Source organism: Styela clava, chromosome 9 (genome assembly GCF_964204865.1).
Source record: "Styela clava chromosome 9, kaStyClav1.hap1.2, whole genome shotgun sequence".
Taxonomy (NCBI): Eukaryota; Metazoa; Chordata; class Ascidiacea; order Stolidobranchia; family Styelidae; genus Styela; species Styela clava.
This window is the reverse complement of record NC_135258.1, coordinates 23,141,349-23,147,744: the sequence shown is the minus strand read 5'-3', so window position 1 is coordinate 23,147,744 and position 6,396 is coordinate 23,141,349.

Sequence of the window (6,396 nt, the reverse complement as noted above, 5' to 3'; positions counted from 1 at the left end):
GTTTCATTCAAGATAAACAGCGATATACAAACTAGCGACCGCTCGTCTACGCATTACCTCACAAGTGTGAAGTCCAAAAACATGGATTCCTACATGGAGGAGAAGAAGTCCAAGAAGATATACACTACAGAGAACAAACTTACAATAAAAGATGTGAGTTTAGCTTTTTTATTTAGGCCGTAACTTCCTGTACGCTGATAAGGGAGAAATTTATTGCTTTCACACAACGATAGTAATGTTTCGTTTGTTTTAGAATCGCTCAATACTTGAATACAAACTCATATCTGCAGGTTAGCATATATATCCTTCAAGTGCAATATCTTAGATATGTTTTATTTCAGACTATTTTGAAATCAGGAATTTTTATTTGTATTTTATTGCAAAATTGTCACCATTGATTTCCTTTATCATATAATTATATTATGTTACGACTTAGCGACGAAATTATCAATTCGTTTAAACTAGTGCATATTTGAATTATTTTGATTTATTCCAAACACCTTACGGTTATATGGTACTATCCACTCAATCGCATTACTGTGCAGAGATAATTTAATCCTGGGAAGTTGTTTTCGTTCGAACCAAAGGCTACGAGGCCAGCCTACATTGAACGCTAACAAAAACAGTAGTCGAGGCTTCTATCGCAAACTTGAAAATATATTTCTCTCCCAAAACCTATCCGTTTCTCAACGTACTTCGAGTTTGTAGACAGCAAATAATGTGCCAAGCTTATAACAAAACAGAAAAAAAAATGAACGGATTTTTAATAAGATTTTTTTTTCTCCAAAAATGATAAGAAAACATATTATTTATTATTTCAGATCACGACTAACCCAATATAAGTATACTATGAACATCGTAGAACAATTGTATTAAGATAAGAATTCAATATAGCATTATATTATATAAAAGTTCGATACATTACCAAAAAAATATTTCACAATGGCTAACTGCTATAACCATTCATAGAAATCCTATTGAGCTGGGCCATTCCACTACCCAATACGAAATTATTCTCACCAATTTACAGCAAATGTATGATAAAGTTTCATATTGGATTGCGTTTCTAGATTAAAATCAAAGTCATTCCAAGCAACCTTGCAAGGTCTTAGTGATAGACTATTGCACCTGGAACAACATCCCACTATTAGTCAAACGTATTTTTTTTTATTCAATTTCACTAAAAGGAATAACAGTATTATGGAACGAGTGGCGTTAGTAAGATTCATAGAATCCATGTCGAAGAGAGCAGTCAAATCATCAGAGTCAGTGACTGTTGTTGCCTAATGTAATGGCTGATCAACTCAATCGCAAATCAGTGGTTGTAGACCTTTGAAAACACGTCCACGAAATAAGTCATGTCCCAAATCAAAACGATTTATTCCCAGAATTTTGTACCATGAGTTTCTGTCCCAATAGCATTAAAATTAGAATCGGTATAATTTCTTGATAAACAGTCAACACGATGATACTTGAATAGGAATCGAGAGGGTTATCTCCTGAAACAATAAACTTAATCATTTATATATCAATTTTCATTTATATATTCCCGTTCAATCATTTTTAAGTACTCATTACGGAACTTCGATTCTGATTTTCACAATGTCTTCGATAGTCATAGGATCAAGTATAGGGCAGCCTATAATTTGAGAGTTTTGTAACACAAATCATGTCATTTCGAAGTTATGGTGAGTTTCAAAAATTGGTATTCAAGTCACTTCTCGATTTACTACAAGAACTTTGTACGCTCTTCTTGTTTTGGTAAGTCCTACAAACTCAAGAACTAAAAATTAGGATATTTTCAAACACTGATCAGTTAACTCCGGTCAATTGATGTAGATTATTCATAAATTATGGGCCATAGGCTTATAAAAGCTTTTTTAATATTCGTTATAAGGTTAGCACACAGTACAGAGAAGGTCATCAAACTTATCTTGTTATTTAAATATTTAAATTATATTCTTGAATACCTTATTTAAATTATATTCTTGTGTCAATTTACGCTGTCTCAATTTATAATTGATATTGATATTTTGCATTTGTTATAAAGTACTAGAACGTTGTTAATACATCCCATTATAATAAATATTCAGCAAATTTCTTTGCTTAGACTTCTTTCGTACGAAATATCGACTTGAACTATTTGCTAGCTCACCTAATGACCCTCTCTTCAAATAGATACTTTCTGGATATTGTTTATACAAACTCTTTTGAAGCAAGCGAACACAAAAGTTTTTCGAGGTAAATTATCATAAGCTATTTGGTCTTGCTGCAGATATTTTGCGAGCGTGAAAATTCTGATTATACGGTCATTTATCAAACGAGTAATCCTACTATCGCTATCTCTCTGTTTCAATTTTTTTCATTTTTTACCTATCTTCACCTGGTTGTGAATTTATTCTTTATGACATCATAACGAGAATATCGGTCAGAGACCGAAGACTTATCGATCGAAAGTTAGGGAATCCCCCAAAACAGCGCTCTTACTCCATAGTGACACCTTGTGTCCCATCACTAATTAATTCTGATTAATCCCTCGCTAATTATACGACATAATTCGCCCAAAATCAATAGGCTTCTGGTCCGAGATATGATGAATGCACATGCAAAATCTGGAGCAGATTTAATCTCGCTTTCGTGAGATATCGCGTGCATCTAACAGACAGACAGACAGACAGACAGACAAATACCTATCAACATACTTACCGATTAAAATAGATAAGTAATGAGTGGAACAAACATAACATAACCTTTTTTTTTATTCTAGAATCTAAAAACAAGTGATACACTGAAAGCACAGCTCACCTACCCGCATTTCCGACAAATGTGGAGTCTGAAAAAGACACCAAATTTCTTATAACGAAGAAGATCAACAAGATAAACAGAGAGAAAAAGTATTATAAAAGATTTGAGTTCAGCATTCTAATTAGTCTATTTTGTAACTTTCGGGAAGCCGATAAAGAAAGTTTTTTATCGATTTATCGGAGACATTTGACAACGCGTTCAATATGCAAGGGCTACTAAACTAAACGATTTATTATTATTAATTACAAGCAAAATGGCCCGGCTTCTTGTCTGTGTCTCAGCTTGGATGTCCGAATACAATTCAACATAGAACCATTGCAATTTTTTGAAAATACGACAACAAGATGATACACCAAATTGAATCTGGAGAGTTATCTGCTAAAACAATAAACATAATAAGCAACATATTGGCATATAATCATATACAGATTAAAATCATACAATGTATAAAGTATATAGATACCGTATATGTTCTGAGTCTTCACGCACTACAATTAGCGAAGTATACTCCAAAGTAACTTTAATTCAGCTTGTATGACTAAATTAGCAAACCTGCAGTGTTAGCCTACTATGCTAATTTGCTTATTATACAGTCTCAACCTGCAGCCAAAACTTGTTTTTCATTCGCAATTGAGAACGTTTATGTTGTTATTTTTAATACATACTGTTATTTCTTTCTGCTAACTCACGAATACTACGATCATTGGACACAAAAACACTGATTTACAACAAATACTAAGCCAGACTGAACCAAGTCGTCTGATCAGCGCGCTTCCAATTTAGCAATTATCGAGATTGATTGCAAAACTATGGACATACCACTTTGTTCCGTCAGATACGACCACATTGGCTGCCTAACACGTCAAATATCTTCATAAATAATATATGTCAGCGATTGTTAAGCGATGTTCCGCGGAGCACTGGTGTTCCGTGATGGGCATTCAGGTGTTTCTTGGTCTTTATGCCTTTCTATTTGCCAGACCAGTAAATTTCCGTTCAGGTAGATGCAACCATGAGAGTCTCACACGAATACTTTCTTTCTTGCGCTTCTCCAAGATTCGCCAGATACGCCCACATTGTCTGCGTGAAAACGTCAAACGCCATCGCAAATAACATATGTCAGTGATTATCAACCGATATTTCGCGTAACACTGATGTTCCGCGCCATGCGTTCGTGTATTTCGTAGGGTTAACGCTTTCCTATTTGCATGACCGTTAATTTCCGTTAAAGCATATATATATGTAGTCATGAGAGGCCCACCAGGGTACTTTCGTTTTGCGCAATATATAAAAGATATCTCCGTGGTTTCCACTAAAAATTTGTTTGAAGCGTCTTAGCGATTACGTACTGGCCGGCAGTGACCGTTTTGATGTAATGTACCATAACTAAAATAAGTCCGTGGGCATCACAAAGTTGCGTGCACACGAGAGGATGCTTTCCCTGTATTTGCATTGCGGGTCCGCGTTAATATCCGTTCATTACCGGTGCTCCGTCAGCGCCTATGGCAACCGCCGGGGTTTCGGCGATGGAATTTTGATAATGAAATTTGACTTTGAAAAAATATATTTGATTGGTTAATAAAATCGACTAATCTTCACTCTCATTTATCATCGTTTTCAATCAACTGAATTTGCTATACTATTGGTTCTGTATGGCGACATAATGAACAGAACGGAACGAATAAATTTTGTTATTTTCATTCAAGATAACAAGCAATATCCAAACTAGCGACCACTCGTTTACCGCATCACGTCACAAGTGTGAAGTCCAATAACCTAAATTCCTACAAGGAGGAGAAGGAGGCCAGCAAGATATACACTATGTAGAGAACAAACTTACAAGAAAAGATGTGAGTTTAGATTTTTTATTTAGACCGTAACTTCATGTACGCTGATGAGGGAAAAATTTAATGCTTCCACACAACGATAGTAAAGTTTCGTTTGTTTTAGAATCACTCAATACTTGATCACAAGGTCCTATCTGTAGGTTAGTATATATATCTTTCAAGTGCAATATCTTAGATATGTTTTGTTTCAGACTATTTTGAAATCAGGAATTTTCATTCGTATTTTATTGCAAATTGTCACCATTGATTTTCTTTCTCATATATTTATATTATGTTACGACTTAGCGACGAACTTATGTACGAAGGTATTAATTCGTTCAAACTAGTGCATATTTGAATTATTTTGATTTATTCCAAACGGTTCCATTACATTTGAACACACGTACATTTGAACCCATGACAATTGCACCTGTATGCTATTGCACCTATGGAATTTTTTTTGTTTCACGGATGGTTAAACCCATACTAACCCTAACCCATGGGTATTAGCACCCGCATATAGATTGAACCCGTGGATATACGCATGGGTTCAAATGTACGGTCACCATCACAAACACATTACGGTTATATGGTAGTATCCACTCAAATGCGTTACTGTGCGAAAATAATTTAATCCTGGGAAGTTGTTTTTGTTCGAATCAAGGGCTACGAGGCCAGCCTACATTAAACTCTAACAAAAACAGTAGTCGAGGCTTCTATCGCAAACTTGAAAATATATTTCTCTACCAAAACCTATCCGTTCCTCAACGTACTTCGAGTTTGTAGACAGCAAATATTGTGCCAAGCCTATAACAAAATAGAAATAAATGAATAGATTTGATAAAAAAAAAATGTTTGCCAAAAATGATAAGAAAACTCAATAAATAATATTTCAGATCACCGCTAACCCAATATAAGTATATTATGAACATCGTAGAACAACTTTATTAAGATAAGAATTCAATATAGCATTTTATTATATAAAAGTTCAAAAGATTTCTAAAAAAACATTTTACAATTCATAGAAATCCTATTTGAGCTGGGCCATTCCACTACCCAATACGAAGTTATTCTCGCCAACTCACAGTAAATGTATGGTAAACTTTCGTATTGGATTGCGTTTCTACATTAAAATCAATATCATTCCAGGCAACCTTGCAAGGTCTCCATTAATCCCATAATCTCGTACCTTGAGATTCTGTCCCAATGGCATTAAAATTAGAATCGGTGTAATTTGTTGATAAACAGTTTTGATAAAAGTTTTTTTTAATTATTTGTTATAAGGTTATCACACAGTACACAGAAGGTTAAACTTATCTTGGTAAATAAATATGATTTGTTTTTTAATTGCATCAGTTTCTATCCTCACAGAGATTAGATTATATTCTTGAATTATCTTTTTGTGTCAATTTACGTTGTCTCAATTTTTAATTGATATTGAACTGTGGAGTTTTGCATTTCCAATAAAGTATTAGAATGTCCTTAATGCATTCTATTATCTTAAATATTCAGCAAATGTCTTCAATTAGACTTCTGTGGTAAGGATGATCGACTTGAACAACTTGTTAGATCACCTAATGGCCCCTTCTTCACATAGATACTTTTTGTTATATTCTTTATACAAACTCGCCACAAGCTGGCGAACATTGAGATTTTCGTGGTAAATTATCACTAGCTATTTGGTCTTGCTGCAGATATTTTGCGAGCGTGAAAATTTCCGATTCTACAGGTACATATATAACGCGAGTAATCGTACCATCGATAT